Source organism: Herpailurus yagouaroundi, unplaced genomic scaffold (assembly GCF_014898765.1).
Source record: "Herpailurus yagouaroundi ecotype Mexico unplaced genomic scaffold, PumYag 141, whole genome shotgun sequence".
Lineage (NCBI taxonomy): Eukaryota > Metazoa > Chordata > Mammalia > Carnivora > Felidae > Herpailurus > Herpailurus yagouaroundi.
The window spans coordinates 33,647,397-33,661,258 of record NW_024412396.1 but is presented as its reverse complement, the minus strand read 5'-3'; positions in this window follow the sequence as shown (position 1 = coordinate 33,661,258).

Genomic DNA, 13,862 nt, shown 5'->3' with positions numbered 1-13,862 from the left:
AATATAATATATATAATATAATAATAATATATAATTATTATATATAATATATAATATTTTATATATTTTTAAAATATATTTTATATATAATAATTATATATTATTATTATATATTATATATTGTTATATATAATATATATTATATATATAAAATGTGTATATATTATATATATATATATAAAACTTTATTTTTTAGAGCAGTTTTAGGGTAAAAAGTAGAACGATACACTGTTTACAGTTTCTTTCAAGTCTCCTTTGGGACCTGTCCCATCATCGTTCTCTCTCCTGAATTTTCAGTGGTACGTTTGCTGGCTGTTGCCTCAAAGCGTATAAATGCACCCCATCTGGAGACTCCTCCTACCATCCTTTCTCTCTCTGCTTTCCATCACAGTGAAACTGCTAATCTGTAGTAGGTAGCCACAGTCTGCACTCAGGTGCAAGTCTCTTGTTAGCCAATCAGTTGGCTTCCACCTCAACCCTTCCACGGTCACCTCTCTGGCAAAAGTCACTTGTATGTCCCAAAGGCTAGTCCCATTAGTCTCTTGAACTCTCACATCACTTTATTTTCCCATGGCATTTGATCCTGCTATGCCCTTGCGAAACTCCTTCCCTTGGCTTCTGTCCTACCACACCTATGCCCTCCTCCTCTGAACACTCCTCAGTTTTTCTTTTTTCTTTTTAATTCTTTTTTAATGTTTTTATTTTATTTTTGAGACAGAGAGAGACAGAGAATGAGCAGGGGAGGGTCAGAGAGAGAGGGAGACACAGAATCTGAAGCAGGCTCCAGGCTCTGAGCTGTCACCACAGAGCCCGACGCGGGGCTCAAACTCATGGACCGTGAGATCGTGACCTGAGCAGAAGTCGGACACTTAACCGACTGAGCCACCCAGGCGCCCCTCCTCAGTTTTTCTTGATATAGTAGACTAAAATCATCACAGCAGTAGCTAGCATTTATTATGGGCCTACCATATGTTAAGTATCTTATAAGCAATAACCCATTTTAGTTCTCACAATAGCCCAATGAAATAAGCAGCATAAATTGGTGGTTAGAAGCCAGACCAGAATTGGGTGACTGGCCTATTCCTGAGTCAGTCACCAGAAACCCAGTTATTGGGTATACTCTTATATCAATGAGGCAAATTTGAGGCTGAGAGTAAGATGAGCTTTTCCTGATATATATGGCTGGGGACCAGGGGAGGTGAAGAAATATCAATAATAAAATTGGGGTTCAAATCTTGGCTCTGCCACTTACTAGCTATGTGATCTTAGACAACTTAATGTCTCTGAATTTCAGATTGTTCTTATCAAATATGGATAATACTGCATGCCTCATAGAGTTTTGGAAGGTTAAATGAATTAATATATATAAAGTGTTCAGACTAATATAAGCACATGGTGTGCCCTCAGTAGATGTTAGCCATTCTCCCATCCCACCCATCTATCCTCAACATTTCTGCCACTGTCGTCCTCATAAAATGCAAACCAAGGGTGCCTGGGTGGATCAGTGGGTTAAGTGTCATTCACAGTGTTACTTCAGCTCAGGTCACGATTTCACAGTTCATAAGTCTGAATCCGCATCGGGCTCTCTACTCTTGGCACAGAGCCTGCTTCAGATCCTCTGTCCCCTGCTTTTACTGCCTCACCTGCTCTCTCTCTCTCTTTCTCTCAAAAATAAATAAATGTTTCAAAAATGCAAACCTATTATTTCAGTCTTTTGCTTAAACTTCTTCAGTGACTCCCCATTGCCTAATAATCAAATCTAATTGGGGTGCTTTGGTCACAAATAACAGAAAAACCAACTCAATCTAGCTTTTAAGAAAATAAGGGAGTGAACTAGATCATGTAAAAGACTATCGATGACAAGGTGAACTTTAGGGTTAATTGGTTCAATGATATTATTTGAGAACCCAGGTTTCTTTCTCTCTCCTGCCTTTCATGAAGTCAGCTCCATCCTAAAGCTGCTTTCCTTCCTAGTTATAATACGGTTGCCATAAGTGTTTCGGGCTATGTGTTTCTTGATTCATGCCCAGTGAAAGGAAGGGACAGGCTTTCGGTAACTCACAGAGTTATTTTCCCAGAAGCCTCTAGCAAACCTCTCTTGGTGTCCCCCTTGATTATAATTGCTCATGTGCTATTCCAGAGTCAGCCAGTGGAAAGAGACTAGGTTTACCCCACTTATTAAATATGGATAATACTAGGCTACCTGGGACTAAGAGTGGGTGAGCTTCTTTGGAGGCATGCATGTTGGGGGAGAAAGGTGTATACTAACAAAACTGAGGTTCTGTTAGAAAGAAGAATGGGGAGGGGCGCCTGGGTGGCGCAGTCGGTTAAGCGTCCGACTTCAGCCAGGTCACGATCTCGCGGTCCGTGAGTTCGAGCCCCGCGTCGGGCTCTGGGCTGATGGCTCAGAGCCTGGAGCCTGTTTCCGATTCTGTGTCTCCCTCTCTCTCTGCCCCTCCCCCATTCATCTCTGTCTCTCTCTGTCCCAAAAATAAATAAACGTTGAAAAAAAAAAAAAAAAAGAAAGAAGAATGGGGAATGGATGTTAGGAAGGCCATGTTTTGTGTTCACTGCGTAGACCAGACGCTCTTGATCATCTTATTTTGAAGCACAAGTTATTTCTTGCCATTCACAATTTCAACTGAAAGCATTCATTTAATAATTATTGTATATATGAATGAGTGAACTTTGAACCAAACTACTACTTGTAATACCCAAAATGTGTAAGATGATTTTCTGGCCTGTGTATCTGTGCTCATCCTGCTACTGGCTTTTAAAATCATTACCTCCACCATTCCTAATTTCTCTCTCTCTCTCTCTCTCTCTCTCTCTCTCTCTCTCTCACACACACACACACACACACACACACACCACACACACGCCTACCTTCTCACCACTTGCAAAACTGACTTCTCCCTACTCTGAGTTCTTCTGATTTCTGTGACCAAACTTACTCATGGCTTCTTTGCTCTTCTGTGGCTTCTTTTAGAAGACTTTTTTAAAAATGTTTATTTATTTATTTTTGAGAGACAGAGAGACAGCACACAAGTGATAGGCAGAGAGAGAGGGAAACAGAATCCCTCTGTTTGAGTGAGGCTCAAATTGACAAACTGTGAGATCATGACCTAAGCCAAAATCAAGAGTTGGATGCCCGACCAACTGAGCCATCTAGGCACTCCTAGAATAGAAGACTTTTAAGGATGGCAATTGTGTCTTACTTCTTTTTTTACTGGTAGATGCATAATACATAATTCTGAATGCATGAATCAAAGATTGATCTTGCTCTACACCTTTTCAGATTGTAAATGTCTCTCGGTATAAATGTCTTTAAACACGTTTATTTATACAGGACTTCTCATCACTAGAAGTGGTAAGAAAAGTATCTTCAAAGGTCCTAAGAATCTAGTAGTATCTTCTAGGGTCTTTCACTTCAGATTCTTTTTATTAAAATAAATACTTACAGGATTGGCTAGGGGTGCATACTTGTCTTTCTCGCATTGGTCTGAAGTTGGAAGCAGGGACGAAAACTGGAGAAGCTGTCAGTCATTAATCAAGTCCTGGTCATTGGGGTCAGTTGTTACAAAAGTTGGTTTGGATTCCCACATTGTTAGCAGAGGTAGCACTCTGGCTTCCTCCAGGTCCAAATCAGAGCAGCCTGGCTTCCTGGGTTGTTCACTGTAGATGGGGGTTGGTGGGCAGGTTGCTCCGGGTTGTGGGTCAGAGCTCTGTTTTTGTGTGTGTCTGGCCATTGTTGGCTACTATAGTCGGTATCAGAAGTCAGGAATGTGGAGGAGGGTCAAAGAGAGAGTTTTGAGGTGCTGGAAATATTTATAATCTGTTTTTTTTTTTAATCTGAATACTGGTGATTTCAGGAGTGTATACTTTTTATAGACATGTACTGAAGTGTAAACTTATGATTTATGTATATATGTGATATTTCAATACAGAATTTAATTTTTTAATAATTTCGTTAAAAGTAAAAAAAAAAATCACTTAGAGATGCAGTTCTTATTGTTAAAATGAACCACTTTGAGACGACGTGTTCAATGACAACACAACAGTCTGCACGCACATGACTGACTGAATTGTTTGGGCTGTGGGTCACCCCAGCTTGCATGAAATGCTTTAGTGAAGAGACACTTTCATCACTAGGGACCTGAGTCTGGAAACCAATCCAGGAAAAGTAAGTGATTTTGTAGATTTTGTTTGAATATTGCATTAAAACACAAACTATGTGAAGCAAAGTAGTTGTTTCATTACTTTCTTTCTGAATGGGAAAATATAGAAACAAGACATTAAGAAGCTAGGTTTAGAAAGCAAAAAGAGAGCACAGTGCTAAGAATATGTTGTGTTCATTGGGAATGTGTAGGTCTCTAGTCTTAATATATTTTGATTTGTTGTTCATTTTCATATGTGTACAAAACTGTAAAACCTAAAATGCAACCCTAGTAAAGAAATAAAAAGAATATGATGGCCAAGGTATTTGTTATGTTACATTTATACACGGTAATGGAAGTCCCTAAGTAATCTATAAACTCACAGCTGCTTCTCAGAGTTCTTATAGGAGAAACCTTTGAAGTTCAGGGAGTGGTTAATGGCTCCTTTGATCTTCTTAGTCCTTTTGCACTTCAGGGAGCTTTGGAGGAGGGCATCTTTGCTTATCACTGAACCTATTGTTAAGCTAAAAAAAAAAAAAAACAACAAAAAAAAGCAACTTCCTAGATCTATTGAGATAGGTGGTGCAGGTGAGGGACTTTCCCAGACTAGCTGTAGAAACTGCTCCTTCTGGCCTGTTTCAAAGAGGCAGTTCTGCCCAAATTACCTCTCCCCTAATCAACTTACAGTACCTGTATGGTTGGTTAATTGCCTCCACCCATCCTTTTTTAAAAATGTCCATCTTATTTGTGTTTGGCATATTAATATGTGCATTAATTTACTTTCCAAAACTTTTCATGAAATATTCTTTAATAGAATTGTTTTCCCTTGAGAAATATGAAAAACTCTGAACATGAGGATATTTGAGAAGTCAGATTCAAGATGATTATAGTTCTTGGGGTGCCTGGGTGGCTCAGTCAGTTAAGCAACCCACTTCGACTCAGGTCATGATCTCGCGGTTTCATGGGTTCGAGTCCTGTGACGGGCTCTGTGCTGACAGCTCAGAGCCTGGAGCCTGCTTCAGATTCTGTCTCCGTCTCCCTGTACCTCTGCCCGCTCATGCTGTCTCTCTCAAATATAAATAAAACATTAAAAAAATGTAAAAAACATAAAGATGATTAAGTTCTGTAGTGTCTTCTAGTAGCATCTACATTAAAGGTCATTGTATCATTGAATCTATTAAGTATAAAATATTTACATTTTTACATCTATTCAGTAAAATATTTTTATTAAAAAAATTTTTTTAATGTTTATTTATTTTTGAGAGAGAGAGAGAGAGAGAAAGCGTGAGTGGAGGAGGAGCAGAAAGAGAGGGAGACACAGAATCTGCAACAGGCTCCAGGCTCTGAGTGGTCAGCACAGAGCCCGTGGCAGTACTTGAATTCACTAACTGTGAGATCATGACCTGAGCCGAAATCGGATAGTTAACTGGCTGAGCCACCCAGCCACCCCCAGTAAAATATTTTTAAATATATATGTGTGCTCTATGAAAAATGTTCATGCCTAGACTTTTGTCTTAAAACAATATTTGAAACAACTGCCTACCCATAAACGAATTTGTCTTTATATTATAAAGTTTTTTTAAGATAACTTCTGGTGTTTTAAACAAGGTAATACATGCTCATTCTGAAGAGAAATGCTGAAAAGTGTAAGGAAGAAAAGTGGCCTTTTTGTAATGTTTATTTTTGAAGGAGAGAGAGCAGGGGTGGGCGAGAGAAAGGGGGACAGAGGATCCAAAGCAGGCTCTGTGCTGACAGCAGTAAGCCAGATGTGGGGCTTGAACTCTCTGACCATGAGAATCATGACCTGAGCCAAAGTCGGCTGCTCAATTGACTGAGCCACCCAGGTGCCCCAAGAACAGTATTTTACATGTGATGATGCTCAGGAGGAATCACAGTATATGATGCATTTACTTCCAACCTTTCTATTATGTAAATATATAATATGTACTTTTATGTATGGGAGTGATTAGCTTATTTTGTATATGTAGTTTGTATGCTTTTATAAAAGGTATTGTATTATTTCTTATGTCTTTAAAAATTATAATTATTTTATGAATTATAATATATTTACTCCCCTATTTTTGGATGAAAATATCTTTTTGTAAGGATTAGAAACAATTGGTTAATGTATCAGAGTGTCTCTTTTTTCCCCATAAGGGGCATGAAAATTAATTTGAAAAATCTCTTGAAATATATACACACATGCACATGTATCTGTTACGTGAGAATAGGATTCAGGACTACAGTGCTGAATGAAGAACTCAAAGCATCCCCAGGACCACCACCATCACAACATGTATCATCTTTATATTAATATGCATTTTCATCAGTGAGAGTGAGTCTTCAGAGAAAGTTTTGGAGAAGTTGGATATAATCAAACAATCTCACTTATTCATCCATTTATTTAGTAAACATCTGTTGCTCCTCTGTTAGGCATTGTAGGTATCAAGGTGAAGGGCAGACTTAGCCCTTGCCCTCACAGACCCTATAGTCCTGATAAGGACAATCAAACCAGAGAATTTAGTAACATACAGAAAGGGCTATGACTAGGAAAGCAGTGATTATGGTAGGTGCATATTGTAGGGGCAGCTTTATTTTCCCAATGAAGGCAACATTTAACCAGAGACTTGAAAAGCAAGCAGGAGTTAGCTAAACAAAAGAGACTGGATGGTCAAACCCTGGGGAAGATCAGAATGCCTGGAAGGTGGAGTGAGGAAGCAGAAGAGGAAGCTGGAGATATAAGCCAAAGCCAGATCTTAAAGGGCGTTGTCAGCCACCATAAATTTAGATTTTATCTCGAGAGGTACTGGGAATCCGTTGAAGGTTTGTTTTTTGAAAAGATCACTCTCTCTGCAGTCTTGAAGATGGATGGGAATGGGAGGTAAGGGAGACAAGGATTATTGCCGAATTACAGGTGGGAAGACCAGCTCTTTAGCTATAATCTGACTGCAGGGTCCTGGTGATGGCTGGAAGTGAAATTCTGTAACCATCCTTCTTTTCATTCACCCATTCATCTCATTTAGCTTTTCACCCTTTCAAACCAACCTAGCACATATTAAGCACTAACTAAATGGTTGTTGCTTTTTTGTTCCTTTATGTGTTTGGAAAAGGAATCCATCACCTAACTCTACTTTTGCTCTTCTTCTAAAGAATGAAGTGTTAGAAGAGAAAGCATCCATCCTAAGGGACTTACCCACTTATTTTTCCTAATTGAGGGACTTCTCCACTTTCCTACAATGGCTCAACTATCCTGAGCCTATTGCCAAAGTCTTCATTTCCTTTATAAAAGCTTTCTGAGCTTGCACAGAAAGCCCATAAAATTCCTGATTTGTATAGAGGACAGTGCCTCAATTCTGCTCGATTTTGCAGTAACATGCAGGCTTCCCCCCACTGTAACAGTAATACATGTTCAACATAAACACAGAGAAGTGGAAAGAAAAAAAGCCACACATAGTGCCACCCTCAAATGATAACCATTATTAATATTTTGAGGCATTTTATTTTAGTCTTTGTCTATAGTTTAGGGAGAATTGCTTTTAGATCATTGTGATACATACACACACGTATATTTATATTCTGAATTTTTAAAACTTAACAACATAGAAAAAGTTCATGTTATTTTAAATATTACACTAAAATGTTAATTGTTGCAAAAATTTCACTGTATATATTCCAATCAAATTCAACACACATCCATCTTTAGGTTGTTACCAATGTTTGCACTATAAATAATGCTATGATGAGTAGTTTCAGCATAAATTTTTGGGGTACTTAGTATTGCACATTTGAGATAAATTCTTAGAAGCAAACCTAATAATCCTTTTTTAAGGCTTTTAGTATATACTGTCAATTTGATTTACAAAAGGGAGTGTACCAAATTTACTTTTCAACATATGAAAGTACTAGTTCTTTTATTATTATTATTATTATTATTATTATTATTATTCAGAGAAACATAGAGCATGAGCTGGGAGAGGAACAGAGGGAGAGAGAGAATCTTAAACAGGCTCCACTCTCAGTGCAGAGCCTGACACAGGGCTTGATCCCACAACCCTGGAATCATGACCTGAACTGAAATCAAGAGTCGGACATTCAAACGACTGAGCCACCTGGGCACTCCAAGAGTACTTGTTCTAATTAGACAATATTAGAAAGAAAATTTTGCTAATTTAATAGACAAGGAAAAATGTTTTCAAAATAATTTAAAATTTTAGCAGTGTATTTATATAGCCATAAAAACTAAGTAAGCTAAAGGGAGAAACTGACTGCAAGGATATTAAGCCAGACTTATCCTAACAAATTGGCTGCATCTTCCATAACTTGGTAAAACGAGTACTAAGCGTCAGGGTTTTAGTATTCCTTGACATAATGCTAGATTTTTGTTTATGTATTTACTTCTGCTTGACTCTGCTTCTCTTAACTTTTGATCACAATATTTTATAAATTAACTCAGAGATTTAAAGGAATAGGTATACCATAAACCATAACACTAACATTAACTACTGATCATGATGTTTTTTGTTTTTTAATTTAAATGTTATTTAGTTAACATACAGTGCAAAATTGCCTTGAGGAGTAGAGTTCAGTGATAAATCACTTAATACAACACCCTTATTGTATGTGCCCTCCTTAATACCCATCACTCATCTAGCCCATCTCCCACCCACCTCCATCCATCAACTCTCAGTTTGTTTTCTATCATTGAGTCTCCTGTAGGTTGTTTCCCTCTCTTCTCTTTCCCTCCTCCTTCTCATATGTTCATCTGTTCTGTTTCTTAAACATATGAGTGAATTGCTGATATTCCACATATGAGTGAAATCATATGGTATTGTCTTTCTCTGGTTGACTTATTTCATTTAGCATAGTACATTCTAGTTCCATCCATGTTGTTGCAAATGGCGAGATTTCATTCTTTTTGATGGCTGAGTAATATTCCAGTGTGTGTGTGTGTGTGTGTGTGTGTGTGTGTGTGTGTGTGTGTATACACATGTGTGTATATATATATATCACATCGTTATCCATTTATCAGTCAATGGATATTTGGGCTTTCTCCATAGTTTGGCTGTTGTTGATAATGTGCTATAAACATTGGGGTGCATGTACCCCTTCAAATCTTTCTTTTTGTATTCTTTGGATAAATACCCTAATAGTGCAATTGCTGTATCATAGAGTAGCTCTATTTTCAGTTTTTTGAGGAAACTCCATAGTGTTTTCCAGAGTGGCTGCACCAGTTTGCATTCCCACCAGCAGTGCAAGAGGGTTTTCCTTTCTCTGCATCCTTGTCAACACCTGTTGTTTCTTGTGTTGTTCATTTTAGCCATTCTGACAGGTGTGAGGTAGTATCTCATTGTGATTTTGATTTGTATTTCCTCGATGATGAATGATGTTGAACATCTTTTCATGTGTCTCTTAGCCATCTGAATGTCCCCTTTGGAAAAGTGTCTATTCATGTCTTCTGCCCATTTCTTAACTGGGTTATTATTTCCTTTTTGGGTATTGAGTTTGAGGGTGGTTTTGAATATAAGGCTTTGAAGTTCATTTAGCAGCAAGTTTATTTTTTTTATTAATTTATTTTTTAATGTTTCAAGTTTTTATTTAAATTCTAGTTAGTTAACATAATATTAGTTTCAGGAGTAGAATTTAGTAATTCATCACGTATATACAACATCCAGTGCTCACCCCAAGTGCCTTCCTTAATACCCATCAATCATTTAGCCCATTACCCCATCCATCTCCCCTCCAGCAACCCTCAGTTTGTTCTCTATAGTTTTCTTTCCCCTATGTTCATCTGTTTTGTTTCTTAAATTCCACGTATGAGTGAAATCATATGGTATTTGTCTTTCTCTGAATGACTTATTTTGCTTTGCATAATACTCTCTAGACCCACCCATGTCATTGAGTGAGTTAATTTCAGATGGAAAAGTTAAAAGCTGAATATTAAATTGATAAAAATAATAATGACTTAACTAGAGAAAACACAAGAGGGCAATATTGCACAACAATAAATATGTTTGTATCAGATAAAAAATAATTCAGTATTTTTAATCAACTGTAATTTTTTCAATAGACGTTTAAAATCTTGTCAATATGTGTTATCTTTTTATTAACAGTGATAGAAGAGTGACTTTGCAAGAAAATTTAGTGCCAACATCAATACAATGAATTTTGCATGTGTTTGAGTTATGTTTTTTAATCCTCAAAAGAAGTGAATCTACTTTCCATTGACCACTACATATTGCCTGGTTTCAGTTTATAGAAAAGCAAGGAAGTTGATCTACTATAGAAGTGACACCAAAAATAATTTTTTTTTCTCCTGGAATATATATTTCAAAATGGAAATCATTTCATTTTTTTCTGACTAGGAATATGTGATCCATTAAATCTCCATGAAAGAGATTTTTCTTTTAAAATAAAAATTTTTTAATAAAAAAATTAATGAAATGCTAAAAGAAGAGCATGTTCTAATGATTAGATAAGCAAACATGTATTTTTTTTACATACTTTAATTTCCTGACTCTTGAATAAGACTATAATCTTGATTGACTAGGCCCTAAAAATTAAGAGCATGAGAAAATGAAATGTTTAAGACAATTACATGCACCTTTGTATGTGCAAATTCTCACAGATCTTGATTTCATCTACAAAGCAAGCACAGAGATAGTGTCTGTGTGGTCATACTTCCCATACCCTTAAACTAATTTGGAGTTTAGAGTGTCAAACAGGAGAGAGAGAGAGAGAGAGAGAGAGAGAGAGAGAGAGAGATAGGTGTTTTTCTGAGCATACTGGTGGGAGCAAGCCCAGAGAATTCTGTGATCAAGTACCTGGTACTTAGACAAGCAACATAACATAGTAGTTAATCACATGGAGAATGAATCCTCAGTTTCTGCCACATACTAGCTGTATGACTTTGGGCAAATTCTTAACCTCTCTGTGCCTTATTTTCCTTATATGTATAGTGCAGTTATAATCATTCACATCTCATGAAGTTTATTTTGTATATTAAATGAATATATAAATACTTGGAGCAATGTCTGGTGCAAAGTAAGCTTTATTTAATAATTTCTATTATGTGAGGGAGCCTAGGAAAATCTCTAATGGAAATAAGAACCGAGATATTAAAAAATGAAACAGGCAGGAACCCTATTTGATATACTGAACCAACAAGAAAAAAAAACTTGAGATTATAGCAAGTTTTCTTTTTGTTTTTGAGTTTAATGATTTATTTTTAGAGAGAGAGAGAGAGAGCACAAGCTGGGGAGAGGCAGAAAGAGAAGGTGAGAGAGACAGAGAGAGCTTGACATGAGGCTCGAACTCATGAACCATGAGATCATGACCTGAACTGAAATCAAGAGTCAGATCTTAACCAACTGAGCCAGCCAGGCACCCCAGTTATGACCATTTTTCAAGGTAAGTTTGGCTAAGGGTTTGCTATAGTTCCTAGGGAGAAGGACTCAGAAATTAACAATAGCAATTTACTAAATGCTGTAAAAGTTTTGTTCACATTAGCCACGTAGAAACCATATCTGCTTCTTCCTCCACTGTGAGAAATGGTTAGTTATTCTAAAGTCATTTGTTTAATGCCCATAAAACTCTTTATTAAAGAGACCCTTAAGGTCCAGTGCTGTTACTCACAGAATCCGAACTAATGAGTATGCTTCAAATGGTGGAGTTAGGATACAGGTTTCCTGAGAAGGCAAATGAGACAAGCAACACCTTCTAGAAGGAAATAAGCAGAGGCTTATTTCTGTCATATACAACATGACTTGTGGTACAAGATGGTTCGGTCAGGTCACTTTCATATTCAGAAACTAGTTTCTCTTCAGGCAACGCTGAAATTGGAAACCCAAGATATATGAGTTCTATTCTTGTCACTGCCATTGCTATGTTCTGAGCACAGGTAAAGGATTCTCTGTGATTCTTTTTGTTCTTTGAGTGAATTTTTCATGTCCTTTATCATGGTTTCTAAGTTGTTTGAAATATAGAGTAGATAGTTAAATGAGTCATTTAAAAAATTATTAACAATGCTGTACTTTTGCTTTGTAGTATTCCATCTATATTTTAGTTTCCACTTTGGATAGAGTGGTTAAACTCTGACAATATCTTGCTAGGAAGAAATAATCACAGTAATTTAAGTGCTTGTGCACATTTCTACAGAGGTCATTTTGAAATATCAATGAAAATTTCTATTGTATCCCTGTGGTGCTTGAGCAATTGTGAGTGCTGTTGTGGTTTGACAGGGTGCCCAGTGGGCTGGGAAGATTTCTTTAGGGAAAATTGCCTGGCTGACTTTATTATAAGTTTATCTTGGTGAATTACTTAAAGTTATAGCTTTAACTTTTCGAGTTCTGGCATTTAATTTCCAAGTTCTGGGCTGAGAAGATTAGACCAACCAAGATTGTAAGAGACTGATTATAAATGCAGCTAGCACTGTGCAAAAGATAAACACAATCCCCATCCTCATTGAGCTTAAGGGAGAGAAAGAGTAAACAAATAATTGCACAGCTAATTATCAAGTTAAAAACTCTGAGTAAAAAGTCCTGGGAGCTATAGAGCATGTGACAGGGTATGATCATCAAGTAGATTATGAGAAAAGACTTTTTGTTTCTTATGGTATACATTGGTATTTTTGTTTATTTAGTTAAGTATGTTATCATACTGTAATAAATAGCTGCATCTGTCTCCACAATAAATGTATCTATTCCACAGACTTATAATTTACAGTTTGCTTATCAGGGTTCTCCGCTTCAAATTGCATCTTCACCTTCTGCTTTTTCTACACCTTTATATAAGCCATTTCCAATTGTTGATACATTCTTTCTTCGAATATGCTAATATCACAGATGAAGTTATATGAAAGGAAGAAATTCTTTTAGCTTCAGAGTCTTGTCTTCCACTGTTTGTTGATGTCATTTGTCAAAATCTGGGGTGTTTGGGTGGCTCAGTTGGTTGAGGGTCTGACCCTTGGTTTTGGGATCGTGGGATCAAGCCCTGCATCCAGCTCCACACTTAGTGTGGAGCCTGGTTGGGATTCTCTCCTGTCTCCCTCTCCCACTTTCCCTGTTCATGCGCTCTCTCTCTCTCTCTCTCTCTCTCTCTCTCTCTCTCTCTCAATAATTAATAATAATAATAATAATAAAATAATGATAATGATAAAATAAATCTGAATTTGTGGGTTCCTTAGTGCCCCACTACACTCATGGCAGAAACAAAAACTATTCAGAAGTTAATGTATGCTCTGATCAAAGTCCTGTGCCTTCAGAATGAAGTAGCAGGAAACAGCCACCTAGCCAAGTGGTATAAAAATTTATAGCAGTGTTATTCACAATAGCCAAAAGGTAGAAACAAGCCTAATGTCCATTAACAGGTGAATGGATAAACAAAGTGTCATATGCAATGAACTATTATTCAGCATTGAAAAAGAATAAGGTTCTAATACATGCTACGATATGAATGAATTTAAAAAAAAATCATGCTAAGTGAAATATGCCAGACACAAAAGGACGAATATTACATAATTCCACCTATACATGAGATACTTAAAACAGCCAAATTCATAGGGATGGAAAGTAGATTAGAAGTTACCACAGGCTGTTGGGAAGGGAGACTAGGGAATTCTTGTTTAACAAGTATAGTTTCTTTTTTTATTAAAAAAAATTTTTTTTTAATGTTTATTCATTTTTGAGAGAGACAGAGAGCGCATGAGCA